The 20198-nt window shown below is 36.3% G+C and overlaps 1 pseudogene; it reads left to right on the top strand.

Moving 5' to 3' along the window:
- Positions 1 to 605: 605 nt before the first annotated feature.
- On the top strand, positions 606 to 4701 carry LOC110582662 (annotated as a pseudogene).
- The last annotated feature ends 15497 nt before the right edge of the window (positions 4702 to 20198 follow it).

The raw sequence follows: 20198 nt of genomic DNA on the forward strand, positions 1-20198 counted from the left end.
CATCTTCTCATGTACTTATTTTCTATCTATATATTTTCTTTGGATAAGTGTTTATTAAAATATTTTGCCCATTTTATTGTTTCTCTTACTATTACTGCATCGTAAGTGTTCTTTATTCTAGACACAAGTCCATTTTCAATATGTTTTGTAAATGTGTTTTCACAGTCTATGGTTTTTCTTTTTGATTTCTTAAATTTCTTTTAAAAAACATTTCATTTTGATGAAAATGGATTATTTTTTATAGCACTTTCTTTTTCATCTCTCACCTAAAAATCTTTACCAAACTCAATGTCATTTAGAGCTTACATTTAGATTTGTGGTCCACATAAATGCATTTATTGTGAGGTAAGAGTTGTTTTCTCTCTCTCTTATTTTTTTTTTTTTGCATTTTTCTATCTATATTCATGAAAAATTATCTTTTCCTCATTGAATTGCCTTAAGCCCATTATCAAAATCATATAACTGAGACAAACCAACATGGTGCATGCAGCCTGTGGGTGCCTGGTCCAAGGCCTGTGGTGTGCACTGGAGTGGAGAAAGCAGGGAGTTCCGAGTCCACCCCCTCAGCCCATCCATGGACTCATTTTAATTCTCACAATCATCCCATGAGTTGTACCACTCTGGCTTTCAAGATCCTCTTCCCACCAACCCTCCACGCACTCAGCTGAAAAGAACTGCGCCTTTCCCAAGAGCAGCATCATTGGCCTGACATAAGACAATTCACCCATTGGTCAGAAATAGATCTGCTTTGGGCACCTGGGTGGCTCAGTCGTTAAGCATCTGCCTTCGGCTCAGGTCGTGATCCCAGGGTCCTGGGATCGAGTCCCACATCGGGCTCCCTGCTCGGCAGGAAGCCTGCTTCTCCCTCTCCCACTCCCCCTGCTTGTGTTCCTGCTCTCGCTATCTCTCTCTCTGTCAAATAAATAAATAAAATCTTTAAAAAAAAAAAAAGAAATAGATCAGCTTCATGAGTACTACCTCCTCCAGAAAAAAAAGCCTGTTCTGTCATTCAGGAAGGTAATCTTTTTCTTCCCTTTTTTTTTTTTTAAAGATTTTATTTATTTATTTGACAGAGAGAGACACAGTGAGAGAGGGAACACAAGCAGGGGGAGTGGAGAGTGAGAAGCAGGCTTCCAGCTGAGCAGGGAGCCCGATAACGGGGCTTGATCCCAGGACCCTGGGATCATGACCTGAGCCAAAGACAGATGCTTAATGACTGAGCCACCCAGGTGCCCCTCAGGAAGGTAATCTAAGACCACATGTCACCTGCCTTGTTTTCGTTCCAGGATCACATGTGGAACTCTGCAGTGGCCCCTGTGAGATGGCTGAAGAATGGTTCTGTGTGGACTATGCCAAGCATGGCATGGCCGGTTGTAAAAAAAATGCAAGAAAAAGATTGTGAAGAGTGTATCCAGATCAGCAAAGTAGTGCCCATCCCTTCTCAGAGTCCAGGGGTGATGAGAGAGTGGCATCATATTAAATGCATGTTGGTACAGCCACTTTGGAAAACAGTGTGGAGATTCCTCAAAAAATTAAAAATAGAGCTACCTTATGACCCAGCAATTGCACTACTGGGTATTTACCCCAAAGACACAGATGTAGTGAAAAGAAGGGCCATATGCACCCCAATGTTCATAGCAGCAACATCCGCAATAGCCAAACTGTGGAAAGAGCTGAGACGCCCTTCAACAGATGAATGGATAAAGAAGATGTGGTCCATATATACAATGGAATATTACTCAGCCATCAGAAAGGATGAATACCCAACTTTTTCATCAACATGGATGGGACTGGAGGAGATTATGCTAAGTGAAATAAGTTAAGCAAAGAAAGACAATTATCTTATGGTTTCACTTATTTGTGGAAATTAAGGAATAGCATGGAGGATATTAGGAGAAGGAAGGGGAAAATGAAGGGGGGGAAATTAGAGGGGGAGACGAACCATGAGAGACTATGGACTCTGGGAAACAAACTGAGGGTTTCAGAGGGGAGGGGGGGGATGGGTTAGCCCAGTGATGGGTATTAAGGAGGGCATGTACTGCATGGAGCACTGGGTGTTATTCGAAAACCGTGAATCATGGAACACTACATCAAAAACTAAGGATGTATTATATGGTGACTAACATAATAAAATAAAATAAATTTTTAAAAAATAAATGCATGTTTGAGAAACTGGAGTGGGCCTGGCCCACCACAAAAAATATTGAGGACCACACAAAGCTGAAGGCTGGGAAGAGCTGGAAGATAATAAGAAGGAACAGATACGCCAGCACATTGCAGATCTGTCTTCCAAGGCAACAAGCACACCAAAGAAGAAAGCTATTGTCCAGGCAAAGCTAACAGCCACTGGCCAGGTGACATCTCCAGTGAAAGATGTCTCATTTGTCACCAACACCAATCCCCAGAAATTTTCTGACTTTTTAGTCAAGCCCAACTCTGAGGAAGCCTGCTCAAGCCCTACCCCTAAGGCAAGTCTGTCCTCAGCAAATGTGACCCCAAGCACAAGGATTGTCTGCTATGTGAGTTTTGGAAGTTTTGTGCCATGGTGGCTGAAAATCCTGGCTATAACATGAAGACCCAGATGATCCAGGACTTCCTTTGGAAAGGTTCAGCAGGAGATAGTTTCCACAGTGATGTGTACCTAACAGTGAAGCTGCTGCTGCCAGCTACTATTAAAAGTGTTTACAACTTGAATAATAAGTAGATTGTGAAGATTTTCAGCCACATTCTTAACTGCAACCCAAATGATATGGCATGAGACCTAGAGCAGGGTGAAGTGTCGGAGACAATCAGAGTCTTCTTTGAGCAGAGCAAGTCTTTCCTCCCAAATGCCAAGAGCCTCCTTACTATTCAAAAGGTGGACGAATTCCTCTTTCAGCTCTCCAAGCTCACCAAGGAGGATGAGCAGCAACAGGCCCTGCAGGACATCACCTCCAGGTGTCCAGCCAATGATCTTAAGTGCATAATCAGGTTGGTCAAACATGATCTGAAGATGAACTTGGGTACAAAACATATGTTAGATGCCCTTGAACCCAATGTCTATGAAGACTTCAAAGCCTTGTGCAACCTGTAGGACCTAGTGGAGGAGGTCCTCTGCAAAGAGCAGGAGGTGGAGAAGTAGCCAGGTCAGAGATGAGCTCTGAGCACAGGATTCACTGATGATGCCAGTATAGCCCATGCTGGCTGCAGTCTGCAAGTCCATCAAACATCAGATGAAGAAGTGTCCTAATGGCATGTTCTCTGAGATCAAGTATCATGGGGAGCAAGTCCAGGTGCATAAGAAGGGGGACCACTTCAGCCACTTCAGTCACAGACTCAAGCCTGTCCTGCTCCCCAAGGTGGCCCACTTTAAGTACTATATCCCCCAGCCTTTCTGTGGGAGCCACGGCATGATATTGGACTCTGAGGTGTTCCTGAATGACACTAGACAGCCAAACCACTGCCCTTTGGGACTTGGGGAGTGCACCAGAAAGCTGCCTTCCAGGATGTTAATGTCTGCCTCTTCGTTTTTGATTATATCTACTTTAATGTCAGCTTGATGGACAGGCCTGTGTGAGCAGCAGAAGTTTCTTCATAACATGGTTGAAATTCCCAACCAGATCATGTTCTCAGAAATGGAGCAAGTCACTAAAGCTTTAGACTTGGCTGACATGATAAACTTGGTGATCTGAGAAGAGTTGGAAGGGCTAGAGCTGAAGGATGTGAAGGATACATATGAGCCTGGAAAGCAGCACTGGCTAAAAGTGAAGGAAGACTATTTGAATGAGTGAGCCATGGGTAACACAGCTGACCCAAGGGCTTTGGGGCCTTCTATGGGCATGGGAGCAAAGGTGCCATGATGTCCATCTTCCTCATGGGCCGCTATGACCCAAGCAGCCAGAAGTGATGCACAGTCATCAAGTGTGCATGAGGCCATAATGACATGATGCTTGCCCACCTGCAGAAGGAACTGGATGTGGTGAAGATCCACAAGGATCCCAGCAAGATACCTAACTGGCTGAAAATCAACAAGATCTGCTATCCTGACTTCATTATTGTCCCAGACTCAAAAAAAGCTGCCACATGGAAGACACAGGGGCTGAGTCCTACAAATCTGAGGCTCACAGAGCTGATGGCATCTCCATCTGATTCCGTCATGGTACCCAGATCCTTGATGATAAGGATTGGAAATCTGCCACTAACTTGCCCCAACTCAAGGAACTATACCAGCTGTCAAGGAGAGGGCGGAATTCACTGTGGCAACTGGAAAGGAGGGGAATTCCACTACAGGGGGTAGCAGTGGAGAGAATAAGGGTATTTCAGGGGCTGCTGGGTCTTGCAAGGCTCCCCAAAGCAGCCCTCCAAAGTGCCAAGAAGGCAGGAGGGAGGCTGAGTAGCCTCAACAGCAAAGGCGGCAACAAGCTGACAGCAAAACCTTCCCCTGTGAAAACGGGAGAAAAGCAGAAGGCTCCCGATGACACCTTGTGCCAAGCAAAGGTGCTGCTGGACATCTTCACCATGGTGCAGCTCTACTTGCTACCCTCCACACCAGACTTCAGCTGCTCCTTTGTGGCATTCGATGGGAACCTGGTGCAGGAATCTGACATTGCCTCAGCCACATATGTACTGGGTTGCAGGGACAAGAACCCTGATGCTCAACAGGTCTCCCCAGAGTGGATTTGGGCATGTATCTGGAAGCAGAGGCTGGTAGCTCTCTGCTAGGACTGTGGCCCTCCCTCTTCTTCACAGGGTTAGGGATGGGAGGGTGGGGGCGGTGGCCTTTCTTCAAGCAGTGCATCTTCCAGAACCCACCAACTGTGCTTCATCTCTTCCCAACCAGGAGTTAGTTGCTGTGGGTGCCATCAGTGAAGTCAGTTTCTTCTGCTGGTTTACATAGATCTTTCAGATCTGGGTGTTGGCTGGGTTGTTTTCTTCTAAAAGAAGCTTTTTTTTCTATAAATAAAATATCTTACAGTTTAAAAAAATCAAATGACTGTATATGTTAGAGTCTATTTTGGATTCTCTATGCTGTTCCAATGACCTAATATTCATTTATGCTAATGCCATGATGTCTAGATAACTATAGTAGTCCCTTCAGTCTTGAATAAAATACGGTAACTTTTTCATATTTGCTCATAATTTTCAAAATTGTTCTGGATATTAGAAGTCTTTGATTTTCCAGATAGCTTTTAGAATCAGCTTATCAATTTTTACAGAATAAAACAATTTCTAGGATTTTTAATAATTTTTTTCATGGACTCAATAGATAGAGTTGGAAAGAACTGACATCTTAATATTGAGTATTCCAAACCATGATCATGGTATGTCTCTCCATTTATTTAAGTCACTTTATTTTCAGCAATATTTTATAAATTTCAGTTTATAGGTTTTGCACATAGCTTGTTAAAGTAGTCTTTATTTCATATACTTACAATATTTTAAGTGGTATTTTTTTCAATTTCAATTTACAATTGTTTGTTGCTACTGTACATAATCGTTTTTGGTCTGATAAACTTTTATCCTACAACTTTACTAATTCTAGAAGCTTTTGGATCCATTACTTAGACTTTTCTATGTGGAGATGTTGTCTATGTTGTCTGCAAGTAACAATAGTTTTAATCTCCCTCTAAAATCTGGGTGTATTTTATTTTTATTGTACTGCTTATTTTACTTTATCAATTTAATATTTTTTTGTCTTATTGAATTGGCTCCAACCTCCAGAACAATGTTCAATGGAAGTGACGAGAGCAGTCATCTTCGCTGTCCCTGATATTGGGGGAACACATTCAACTTCAACCATTAATATGATGCTAGTTGTAAATTTTACATGTATGCTTTTTTATCTGGTGGAAGAAGTTTCCTTTTGTTTCCTGTTTGCAGTGAGTTTTTTTTTTAAATCAAAAATGAATTAATTTTATTAAATGATTTACCTGCATCTATTAAACTGCTCATATGATTTTCCTTTTTTCATAGTTTAATATGGTGAATAATATACTGGTTGATTTTAGAGTGCCAAGACAACTTTACCTTTCAGGTATAAGTTATACTTAGCCAAGACATATTAGCTTGTATATTTTGTGGATTATATTTGCTAAAATTTTGTTAATACTTTGTGTTGATGGTCATGAGGGATATCAATATATAGTTCATATTGTCAAATTTATAAACATATGTTTACTATATTTAGTTATTATCTTTTCAGTGTTTATGGGATTTGTATTAGCTCTCTCATTCTTTTAATTTAATTTTATTTAAAGTTAAGTTAGTTAACATATAGTGTACTATTAGTTTCAGGGGTAGAATTTAGCTCTCTCATTCTTGATACTGGTATATTATTTTTCCTCTATCTTTTCCAATCCATCTATTTAGATGATTATCAATTTAACTGATCTTCTCCAAGAAACCACTTTGGTTTCCTCAGTTTTTACTGTTTTGTTTGATTGGTATTTCATTAGTTTCTGCTTTTATTTAATTATATACTTCATAATGATTACATTTGGTTTAATTGTCTAGTTTCTTAAGATGGAAGCATAAATCATTGATTATAGATTTACTGACCCTTAATTTTCAATATTATAAAATTCCCTTTAAGTCCTTCTTTAGCTGCATCTCCAAATATTTCTACGCTGTGTTTTCACTATCCATAGTTTAAAAATATTTTCTAATTTCCTTTGTGATATTTTTTTGACCTGTAGATTACGTAGTAGTATGTTGACTGGATTCTAAATACTGGAGGATTTTCTAGACATCTTTCTCTTATTGATTTCTAACTTAATTCCATTGTGGTCAGAGTAAATAATTCATTTTATCTGAAATTTAAAGAATTTATTGGTATTTGTTTTATGGCCTAGAATATGGTGTATCCTATTAATTGTTTTGCGTACATTTAAAAAGAATGTTGTTGGGTGACTGCTCTATAAATGTAAATCACATCAAAATACTTAATTGCACTGCTCATGTCTTCTATACCTTACTAATTTTCTTTCTATTATTCTATCAGTTAGTGGGGCTTGCTGGACTTTCATACTATTGTCAGACATTTTCATTTTACTTATGTTAAAAACCCACAACATATTTTTATTATTTTTCTTTAAAATGTTAATAATTTTTTTATAAAGTTTTTTTTTTTAATATTTTATTTATTTGACAGAGAGAGACACAGCGAGAGAGGGAACACAAGCAGGGGGAGTGGGAGAGGGAGAAGCAGGCTTCCCGCAGAGCAGGGAGCCCGGTGCGGGGCTCGATCCCAGGACCCTGGGATCATGACCTGAGCCGAAGGCAGACGCTTAACGACTGAGCCACCCAGGCGCCCTAAAATGTTAATAATTTTTAAAGAAATTTACAAAATGAGAAAAATATATTTACCAACACATTTTCCATTTCTCATGCTTTTCATTCTTTAAGTACATCCAAATTTGCATCAGTCATTTTTCTTCTCACTAAGGAATTCTCTTTAACATTTCTTATAGTCATAATGGTGAGTAGTATAGTGGTAGTCTACTGGTGATTATATGCTAAGTTTTTCTATATCTTAAAATTATTTCACCTTTGTTTATGAAAGATAATTTTACTTGGTTAGCGTGTTCCACTCTTCTCTGATTTACATTGTTTCTGAGAAGAAATGTGCCATCATTCTTTTTTTTTTTCCCTTTAGGGTAAAATAGGACTTTTTCCTACGTCTGGTTTTGAAGACTTTCTCAGGAATCACTTTGTTTTAATGCAACTGTGTTATAATGCACCTTGGTATAGATTTCTTCTGATGGAAGTCTATTAGGTTCCTTGGATCTATGGCTTTAGAGTTTTATCAAAATTGGAAAATATTGGTCGGTATTTCTTTTAAATATCTTCATCTTTCCTACCCTTTTATCTTTCTGGGACTCCAATTACACATATTAGAATGTTTGGTGTTTTCTCACTGCCACACTGATCCTTCTTAAAAAAATCTTTTTTCTCTCTGTATTTCATTTTGGATAGTTTCTATTGCATTTCTTCAGGATTATTATTTTTTTCTTCTACTATGTCTATTCTACCATTAAACCCATCTTATGTATTTTTCATCTTATACAAGACTAAATTATCTCTGGAAGCTTGATTTGGGCCATTTTGTGTCTTCCATTTCCCTCTTTTTTAAAAATTTAAATTCAATTTAGTTAAGATATAGTGTATTATTAGTTTCAGGGGTAGAACCTAGTGATTCATCAGTTGCTTAAAACACCCAGTGCTCATAACATCAAGTGCCCTCCTTAATGCCCAGCACTCAATTACCCCATCCCCCTAACCCACTTCCCTTCCAGCAACCCTCATTTGTTCCTTATAGTTAAGAGTCTGTTATGGTTTGCCTCCCTCTCTGTTTTTATCTTACGTTATTTTTTCTTCCCTTCCCCCACGTTCATCTGTTTTGTTTCTTTAATTCCACATATGAGTGAAATCATATGGTATTTGTCTTTCTCTGATTGACTTATTTCACTTAGTATAACACTCTCTAGTTCCATCCATGTCGTTACAAATGGTAAGATTTCTTTTTTGATAGCTTAGTAATATTCCATTGTATATGCATATATGACATCTTCTTTATCCATTCATTAGTCAATTCCATATTTCTCTTTAACAACCTCATGCTTTCCTCTTTATATTGCGCATATGGTAGATATTTATAACACATATTTAATATTCTTATCTTCTAATTCTCCCATATTTATTATTTCTGTTTCTATTTCTATTGATTACTTTTTATCCTCATTATTGTTTTTATTTTTCTGCTCTTTTTTCATGCCTGGTAATTTTATTGTTGTTGTTGTTAAAGATTTTATTTGTTTGACAGAGAGAGAGACAGCAAGAGAGGGAACACAAGCAGGGGGAGAGGGAGAAGCAGGCTTCCTGCTGAGCGGGGAGCCCAATGCGGGGCTCAATCCCAGGACCCCAGGATCATGACCCGAGCAGAAGGCAGACACTTAATGACTGAGCCACCCAGGTGCCCCCATGCCTGGTAATTTTTGATTCAGTGCCAGACTTTGTCAAGTTTATAATTTGAATATCGATTTTTTTTCATTTCTTTAAATACTTTTGGGCATTTTTTTATTATGCGGTTTGTTGGAAACAATTTGGTCCTTTCAAATCTTGTTTTTAGGATTTGTTAGGTAAATCCAGACAGCTTTTGTACCAGGGCTCTGACTGATCAGAACAATTATTCCTGGCCCTGTGTGAGGATTGTTCCACATGATCCTTTCTAATGGGATTTCCCCCCAACTTTGTTAGTTTCCTCACCCACATGCACCAATTAGTACTCATTGAAGACTCTGGGAGAATCCTTTGCAAATCTCTGGAGCTCTCTTTCCCTATGCAATTGTCTTTTCTCTAGTATTCTTCCCTATGAATTTTAGCACTTTGGCCTCCCAACATCTGAATTCTGTCTTATAAACCACTGGACCTAATTTGACTTCCCTTTCCCTATGCTTCATCCTGGAAATTATCATTATGAAATTAGAGGTAATTATACAGCTCACCTTATTTGATTCTCTTTTCTCAGATCTAACTATTTTATGCATTGCCTCTTATCCAATGTTTGAAAATCATTGTCTCATATATTTTGTTCAGTTTTGTAATTATTTAAGGTAAGAGGTCGGATCCAGATTCACTTTTCCTGACCTAAAGCAGAAGTCTTAAACTTCGTTATTCTTTTTATAATTATTTGCTAACAAATGGATTTAAGGCTGTATGTATCTTCTAAACTGAAGCTTCATCCTGAAAGTCTGATGATCACTTCTAAATATTTTGTTATTTTCATTAGGATTTCCTATTTGATTCATAAACTATGTAAAAGTATGTCTTTAGACTCCAAATTTATCAGATTTTATAGACCAACTTAGATTGCTCTTTCTAATCATAATGCATATTTCTAAGGAATTTGGACTGATATTGATATTGTTTATTTTGTATTTATTAAAAGCTCCTTTTGATAAATGGATATTGTTTATTTTGCATTTATTAAATACATTATATTGTTTACACTGTATTTATTTATTTATTTATTTATTTATTTATTTTAAGATTTTATTTATTCATTCATTTGAGACACAGAGATACAGAGAGAGAGCGAGCATGAGCAGGGGGGGGAGGCAGAGGGAAAGGGAGAAGCAGGCTCCCGGCTAAGCCAGGAGCCCGACGTGGGGCTTGATCCCAGGACCCTGAAATCATGACCTGAGCCGAAGGCAGACACTTAACCATCTGAGCTACCCAGGTGCCCCTACTCTGTATTTATTAAGTTCCTTTATGGCCTAATATGTGGTCAGTTTTATATGTGCTTAAAAATAATGCTTATTCTCTATTTTTGAGATGCAGTTTTTATAAAAATCAATTGTATTAAGCTTACTCATTGTGTTGTTCAATTTTTCTGCATCTTCAGTAAGTTTCTTCTTGCATGACTCACCAGATTCTGAGATACAATTGTTAAAAGTTTACACTATGATAAAAAATTTGTCAATCTCTCTTTGAAATTCTTTGCTTTTTTTGCTTCATATATTTCAAGCCTATATTGTTAGAGGTTTGAAGTTCAATATTGTTATATATTCTGAGAAATTATTCTAGTTTCCACTAAGCATAATTATTTTCGCCTGCATTTATGGCTTCCTAATGTTAATATACCTATATATCTTTTTAAATATAGTATTTTACAACTAAACTAAAATTTAAAAATTAAGAAATGGCCATAATATTCTATTTTGGTTTAGTTTTATTGTGTGGTCAAAAAGAAAGTATGAATCTGTACATAGGTTTATAATAAAATGCACATGAGAATAAAATGAAATTATAGTTATTAAAGTGTTTTTATAAAAATACCTTACCAATACTAGATATCATCATTCTGAATGTTACTCTTCTTTAGTCCTCAAAAATACGAAATCTATCCTCTGGTGGTAATTACAAAAAAATGGTAGCAAGTGCAGTAATTAATTGATCTGCTAAAAAAAATTTTTTTTAACTCATTCCAAAAACCAAAAAAGTCCTAGAGCAACTGCATAAATTAATGGATTAAGCCATTAGGGGTTAAAGAGGACGGACTAACTAGAGAGTCTCATTTTCTTAATGGACATCTCTTTGATTTTTGTGAGGGACTATTTAGCTAGCGATTTTTCTCATTATTAATGACTAATGATTACTGTCATTGTTAATCATCTGCTCATATATGTCTTAGTCAGTCCAGGCTGCTATAACAAGTACCACACACTCGGTGCCCTAAACAACAGAAATTTGTTTCTCACAGTTCTAGAGGCTGGGAAATCTCAGATCAGGATGCCAGCATGGTGGGGTTCTTGGTGAAGGCCGTCTTCCTGATTTGTAAATGGTTGCCTTTTCCTTGTATTCTTATGGCAGAGAGCAAAGAGAGGAAGCAAGCTCCTTGTGTCTCTCCTTATAAGCCACTAATGCCATCATGAGGGCTCCCCTTTCATGACCTAGTTACCTCCTGAAGACCCCATCTCTGAACACCATCACAGTGGAGATTAGGATTTCAAACATATGAATTTTGTGAGGACACAAATAGTCCATAGCAACATATTTTGGCTATTTTTATTAGTGTATTCATCCATTTTGTTACTAATTATTAAAATCTTTCATTTATGTAGTAATTGTAGTAATTATTAAACATTACACAAATTTGATCATTTTAAATTTTGTGTTTTAATATTGATAATAACTTTATAGTATGTATCAATTTTCATTGTTATTTATGGAAAATATCGATCTGAATTCCAGCTTTCCTTTTCGCCTAGGCATTTTGTGGTTGGTTCTTTTTTTTGTTTTAACTATTTAATCATCTAGAATGCATCATTCCCCCAAATATATCTTACTTTCTATATTGGCTTCATGTGAACTGTGTCATAATCTGTATATAAATGTGGTTGGATCTACCCTTATGCTTTCTACTTGGTACAATTAATCAGTCAGTTCTTACTCCATACCAAACTATTTTAATGACTTTGGCATTCTAATGCATTTTATTATTAACCAGTACAAACCACTTCTCATTATTCTTTTATTTTCAGAATTTGTGGGATGTTAGAATCATTAATTTTCCAAGATGACCTTTAGAAACATCTTTAAAACTTTTCAAAAACATTCATTGATATTTTGACTGGAATTATATCATATTATAAATTGTGCTATCTGGAGAATTAATATTTTTAGTATTAAGTAAGTCTTGGTATTTGTTTCATATATTCATTATATTTAGTGGGGTTATTTTGCACTTACCTTACATTTCTTATTAGGATTATTGTACATATTTTATACTTATTACTGCTTAGTAGTAAGATGACCATATAATTTATTATTCAAACCAGTAGACTTTAATAATGAAAGGGAACACTATAATAATAACAAGCATAAACAGGATCTCATAGTTATAGTTAGTTACACACAGTTAATCACATAATTAATGTGATTTTTTGAAATTTTATTTTCTAATAGTTAACGTCACTAAATATCAATGGTGTCTATGTACATATATATTTTTTAAACAAGCCAACCTTTCTACCACTATGTTAAATGTAATCATTTATACTTTCTCTTATTTTTTCAGATTATCAAATATGTCACTTACATATAATAATTTTGACATCATATAATTATATGCCTAATTTATTTTTCTTAACTTATTGCATCATATAGAGCTTCCAGAAAAATATTAAATACTAGCAGTGAGGGAGTGTATTTTTTTTTCTTTGATTCCTTACTGGGACCACAACTAGCACCATACCATTTTGATGTAATGGTAGTTATTTCATGTGTGTGGGGGGGTCCTTCCTAATTTTTTTTTTGTAAATTATACTAATTGAAGTATAACAAGCATAAAACACAATATATAAAGTCATATTATATAGCTCAATGAAATTTCACATCTGTGTAATCAGTACCAAACCAAGATAGATAATATTTCCAACCCTCTAGAAGTATCTTCTACTTCTACCCAGAGAACTACTATATTCCCACACAAAACAAATATTGTGATATATAATATCATATATCAAGTTTCCTGCTTTTGAAGTAGATACATGCATATGCACACTATTCCCCACAGTATGTTTTCTTTTGTGTCTTTCTTCTTTATCACTCAATATTGAGTTTATCTAAATTTATATATCTACAGTAATAGTTTTTGGGCTGTCATTGATAATTATAATTATCTATTATATGAATATACCTCTGCTTATTTATTCATCTTATTCCTTTTATGCCATTGAGGTTGTTTCCAATTTGGGTTTATTACCAATATTGCTGTGAAGTTCTTGTATACATCTTTTGGTGGGCATACACATTTCTGTTTTGAATATGCTTAGGAATTCAATTACTGTGTCATACTGTGTCATACTGTGTCATAGGGTATACATACGTTCAGCTTTAGGAGATGTTACCAGTTTTCCAAAGTAGTTGTATCAATTAACACTCACAAGGAATATGAGTGTACCAGCTATTCTATATTCTTACCTTCACTTGTTTTAATTTGTTAATTTTCTTTTTAATTTTAGTAATCCAGGTTAAGTGTGTTGAAGTACATCATTGTAAATTTTAATTTACAGTATCCAGTTGAGAGGTGAGGTTGAACATCTTTTCATATATTAATTTACCATTTGGAAATCACCTTTTATAAAGTGCCTATTTAAGATATTTATCCATTTTTTGATCCATTTAAATTTTTTTCACATAGGTTTGCCTGGGTTCTTTTTTAGATGTGTGTTGTTTAATCATATACTTATAGCAAATATCTTCCATTATATAGCTTGCTTTATAATTTCTTAAGGTATTTTGGTGTGTTTTGATAAAATTATCTTAATTTTAATAGCCCAATTAATCAAATTGCTTTTTTTATGATTAGTGGTTTTTGCCTCTCTCAACTGATGAAGATACATACTCTCCTGTTCTTTTTTCTCTTAAGCACTTTAATTTTTAGCCTCCATATTCAGCTCTTCATATTCCATCTGGAATTGAATATTTTATATGGTATGAGTATGGATGTCAAGATTCATTTCTTCTATATGGATATCTAATTAGTTCAACATCATTTTTGAAAAGATATACTTTCACAAACTCATTATAATGCCAATTTTGTCATCATAAGTCAAGTGCTCATATATGTGTGGGTTGATTTCTAGACCCTTTATTCTGTTTCAGTGGTCTGTTTATCTATTCTTACACCAGTACTATAATCATTTAATTATTATAGCTGTAAAATAGGTTTTAATATCTGACTATACATCTGTCAGCTTAGTTTGTCATGATTGTCTTGAGTATTCTTGTCCTTTATCATTTCTATATGTGGTAAATATGTGAGGTCCGGCTGGGATCCCCTTTTAGTGGAGGGGAAAGTCTTTCCTGGAGAAAAGTCTTTACTTTTCACTCCCCTTTGGGGATTGCCTTAAGTGGAGAGACAAAACTCACCCAAGGCCATGCCCCTTTCCTAAGTGTAGCCCACATCTAACAAGTGACCATTGTGAGGGCATACATGTCTGACTCTTGCTCAAACTGAGAAAATACTGAAGAGTCATCTCAGTTTCAAAGATCCTCATAGTACTACTTGAGTTCTCCATCAAGACTACATTTTAGTTCATTTTCTCCTTTTGTCTAATTCTGCATCCAGCCCTTCCATTCCTCAGGTGTTACGCCCAAAATATTCCTAAGAAATCTGCTGCATACTAATCTCCATCACAGTATGTGCTTCCTTAAAAACACAGTCTGACAATTGGTGCCAGGAGTGGCCCAAGAGAGTAAACTCTGGAATGGGATTTTGGATGTGGATTGCCTACCTATCACCCTGCTGGTAACGAGAAACCATTAACTCCTTGAGGTAGAATACTGAGCCCCATAACAAGATAGCAGAGCAATTGTTAAAACACTTATATATCATGAACTGGGATGGTATGCTGATGGAGTGAATTCACTAATGGTATAACATATCAGGTATTTAAGAAATATGTGGGACACAGTAACTATAAGAACTGTGGAATTAAGTGACTGTAGCTAAGTTCAAATGAAGAGAATGAAAAGCTGAGTGATTAATCACAGCTAAAAGCTAAGTGAGACAGTAAAAGCGCCTCCTTGGTAGTAAAAAAACAACAAAAACAGCAGGATGGCTGAGAAAGAGATGAGAACATATCCAGAATTTAATCATAAGAGTAGTAGAGCCCAAGGGTTGAACTATTATCCTAAGCAGGTCTACCATTTACCCAAGCAATACAAATTGTGCTGGTAAAGAGGACACCAAGATCACTAACATATTCAGTTTTGGCTCTCTATAAACCATAACTGATGACTGGAGTTGCAATTACAATATGGGCTTACTGATGTCAAGAGGGAAACCTGAATGGGAAGAAATCAGAGAGGGAGACAAACCATGAGAGACTCTGGACTCTGGGAAACAAACTGAGGATTACAAAAGGGGGGGTGTGGGGGGACGGGGTAACTGGGTGATGGGTATTAAGGAGGGCAGGTGCTGTGATGAGCATTGGGTGTTATATGCAACTAATGAATTGCTGAACACTACATCAAAAACTAATGTACTATACACTGGCTAACTGAACATAATAAAAAAATTTAAAAAATAAAAGAGAGTGATTATAGGACCCCAAAACAACAGAGGTCAGGTGGTAGGGTTTAATCATCAGAAACCAGGTATATATTTTTCATGAGGTTGGAGGGACAGCCAACTGGCCTGAACCACAGAGAATTATGGAAATTTTTAAAATAGAATGCAACATTCCTAGGAGCAAAATAGATAGGCAGCCAAGGGAACTACTCATCCTATATAATCAAAGAAATCAAGGGAGTCTGAGAGCAGTCACCTAAATAACATTTTTTTGACTCCTTGTCCAGTTTTTGGATGTAAGCCAGTTTTCAGACCCAGGATACACTGACTAAAGGAGAAGCCAGATGCCAAGGAAAAAAATATATGTGTTTTTCCTTTGGAAAAATATATGGTAATTATTCCCCCCATCTTTCTCCAAAGGGACTTATAGCCATTTAGTTAGGTAAACAATATCAAAACCCTTGAGGTGAGAGGGAAATGGCAGAAATTAATGTTTAAATTTGAAACCTAGAATGAAGAAAGTGTGTTTCTCTAATACCTGCATTTATTTTTTTTTAAAGATTTTATTAATTTATTTGTCAGAGAGAGAGAGCAAGTACAAGAAGGGGGAGCGGCAGGCAGAGGGAGAAGGCAGGCTCCTCACTGACCAGGGAGCCCGATGTGGGGTTCGATCCCAGCACCCTGAGATCATGATCTGAGCCGAAGGCAGACGCTTAACCGACTGAGCCAGCCAGGTGCCCCTAATATCTACATTTAATTTATCAATTTGACTCCTGAAATATCTAAATGGATCAGGGAAAATGACAGTGTATTACCACAAACTCAACTAAGTAGCTCAATGTGCAGCTGCTGGGCCCACTGTGGAATCTTTGCTACAAAAGATTAACATGGCTTCAGGTACATGATATGTAGCCATTGACCTAGTGAATGCATTATTTTATATTTCTATTTTTAAAAATGAAGATCAGAAACAGTTTGAATTCACTTGGAATAGACAAGAATATACATGTCATAAGATAGTCTAAAGAGCTCTGGACTGACGACATCATTCAGAACGCTATACTGGTTTATAATATCAATGATATCATATGAGATTACAGCATCTAATCAGAGAGGATAATTGAGAGAAATTGCTAGTGCAATGGAGACATGATAAAACTTGTGAATGCCAAAGAGTAGGACATAACAAAGAATCAGGAACCAACCACATCCATAAATGTTTTTGGTGTCCAGTGGTATAGGGAATACTGGGCCATTTACTTCAAAGGAACAACAAATTACTGTATCCGGTACCTCCTACTACAGACGCTTAACCGACTGAGCCACCCAAGTGCCCCTAATAGGGATAAGGGGGATAAGGAAGGGATAAACTTCGGGGGTCCTTCAGGCAACATATTCCATACCTGGGAATACTGCATCAACCTATTATACAGAGTGACCTGAAAATTTGTCCGTTTCAGTGAGGCCTAGAGCAAAAAAGTGTTCTAAAGCAGGTTCAGGCTATGATGTGTGCAGCTCTGACTCTTGGATCATAAAAACCAGCACACCAAGCAGCTTCTTGGTTATGCTCTGTGATTACCATGTATCTCAGCCTATTTCTCCAAGGAACTGAGTTCTACCAATAACCTGAATAATCATGGAAGAGAATCCTGAGCTCCAGATGAGACCACAACCCTGGCCTACACCTTAATCTCAACCTGAAAGACCCTGAACAGAGAACTCTGCTATCTTGAGCCCAAACTTCTGACCTACAGAAACCAAGGGATAATAAATTTGTGCTTCTTGGCACTTAGCACCACCTGCTAAGTTTGTGGTAATTTCTTGCACAGCAATAGAAAACTAATATATCCACCATTAGTATTCTTGGGGGCTATCTTAGAACTCTTAGTAGAAAAAGATGCCTTGTGGAATCTGTGGCAACTTCGATGGGAAAACCATAACGTACACGATTCAGTGCTCTGAAACAAGGCTGTGCCATTTGAAGTGGAGAAATACACACATTTGAAAAGATTGCTCGTGGTGTGCTACTGGGCCATGGTAGAGTTGAAATACATGACCATGGGGTAACATTTGCTCATCATAAACCAGGTTCCATGAGACCCACCAAATCATAAGTTGGATAGGTCCATTGTAAAATAGAAGTGGTATGACTGTAAGTGAGCATGAGCAGGTTAGGAAGACACAGCAAGGTGCATGAGTACATTACCTCAATCCCCATGCCATCCACCACTATTGGATCAGCATTCTCCCTCAGTTCATAGTTAGGTCACATATAGATGAATTGGTTTGGGATGACTGTGCAAGCCAAAAATAGATAGCAGCTACATTATAGTCCTACATAAGGGTAGCTTTGAAAGATATAAGTTAGGGGAAAGCTTCCCAATAGGGAGAACTTTGGGTAATGCACTTATTCATACACTTTGTGTGATAAGAATATAAATGGATTTATGCTCATTGGTATGTGGACATATGAGCATAAGCACAAAGTATAAATATTTTTATACACGCTTGTATACAAAATGAGCATGTTAATACTCAAAAAGTATTCTACATAGACAAGGCACTAAATAAACAGGTAGACAAAATGATTTAACATTAATATGTTACATTCACTGATTAAATCTAATGGTCTATAGATTCTTTTAGATTCTGTTGGGATTTCTATATATATATTTCTTTGATTTCAATCTTTTAAAAAATACAGACAGGGCACATCCAGTTTTTTTAAATTTCTTCTTGTATCACTTTTGCTAATTTTTGTTTTTCAAGATATTTGCCAACCTCATCTATATTGACAAGTGTATTAGCTAAAGTTATTCTTAATATATAAATTTTAAAAGTACCTGTAACATCTGTAGTGATATCCCCTTTTTCATTTCAGAAACTGTTAATTTATGTCATCATTTTTATTTTTCTATATTCTTACTAGAGTTTACCAATTTTATTACTCTTTTTTAAAAAATATTTTTTACTTTGATTCTCTATATTTTATATTTATCATAAAATCACCTAATACTTATGTTTATTACTTCCTTCCTTCTATAATTTTTGAGTTTACATCAGTTCTTCTTTACCTACTTGAAATATATATTTAATTAATTTACTTTTCAGGTTTTTGTTTTTAATATATACATTTAAAGCTCTAAACTTCCTCTAAGTATAGTTTTAGCTGCATATCACAAGTTTTTATGTTCTCTTTTGCATTTCTTTTACTATGGTGAGGTAGAAAATTCTCTCAGATAATTCCCCCACTTCCTTGCAAATGCTTCTCTTTTGCCTCCTACCTTGAAGGATAATTTTGTATAAAGGGATACTAAAGAATCCTTTTAGGATAATTTTGCTATAAAATTCTAAGTTGGTACCCATTTAATTTTAAAATTTTGAGGTTGTCATCACACTGTCTTTTGGCTTTCACCCTATATGTTTAGATGTCAATTACTCATTTGGTTATTTTTCCTTTGAAGGTAATGACTCTTATTTTAATCAAGAGTTTAGGGATTGATTTAGCCATAATTTTTCAAAAGTTTTACTATTCTGTTCCTAGATGTATTTTTCCTTGTATATATTCTTTATTTCACCAAATGAAGAACAGATTTTGTATTTAACAATAAAATATGATATGACTATAAGTAGAAAGATGGGAAGAAAAAAAGAGAATTAATTCCTCAGCTCTAATAAAAGAAAGCTAATAAATGTCTCAATTTTATAGTTTAAGAAACAGAATTACAAGTGTGTGTATAAAAATATGTATTAAAATACCAAAAGAAACTGCCTCAAGAATTGAAAGTGACTGCCTCTGGGAAGGAGCCAATGAGATTGGGAGAATGGACCAGAAGATTACCGCTTTCTGTTATGAATGTTTTCACATTAATTGATTTTTACATAATATGCAGGTAATAAATTAATAGAAATAAAATTAATTGGAAGTAACATGAATTATATATTTAACTAATGTCAGTGATTATTCACAATATTACTTTACTCAAATTTTTAGTTATACACACTGAAATGTCTCAAGAAAATTTTTTTCGGGCACCTGGGTGGCTCAGTTGGTTAAGCGACTGCCTTCGGCTCAGGTCATGATCCTGGAGTCCCAGGATCGAGTACCGCATCGGGCTCCCTGCTCGGCGGGGAGCCTGCTTCTCCCTCTGACCCTCCCCCCTCCCATGTGCTCTCTCATTCTCTCTCTCTCAAATAAATAAATAAAATCTAAAAAAAAAAAAAAGAAATTTTTTTCTTTTTTTTAACTTTTTTATTGTTATGTTTATCACCATACATTACATCATTAGTTTTTGATGTAGTGTTCCATGATTCATTGTTTGTGCATAACACCCAGTGCTCCATGCAGAACATGCCCTCTTTAATACTCATCACCAGGCTAACCCATCCTCCCACCCCACTCCCCTCTAGAACCCTCAGTTTGTTTTTCAGAGTCCATCGTCTCTCATGGTTTGTCTCCCACTCTGATTTCCCCCCCTTCATTCTTCCCCTCCTACTATCTTCTTTTTTTTTTCTTAACATATATTGCATTATTTGTTTCAGAGGTACAGATCTGTGATTCAACAGTCTTGCACAATTCACATTACTCACCATAGCACATACCCTCCCCAATGTCTATCACCCAGCCTCCCCTTCCCTCCCA

The sequence above is a fragment of the Neomonachus schauinslandi genome, chromosome 1 (assembly GCF_002201575.2).
Source record: "Neomonachus schauinslandi chromosome 1, ASM220157v2, whole genome shotgun sequence".
NCBI lineage: Eukaryota > Metazoa > Chordata > Mammalia > Carnivora > Phocidae > Neomonachus > Neomonachus schauinslandi.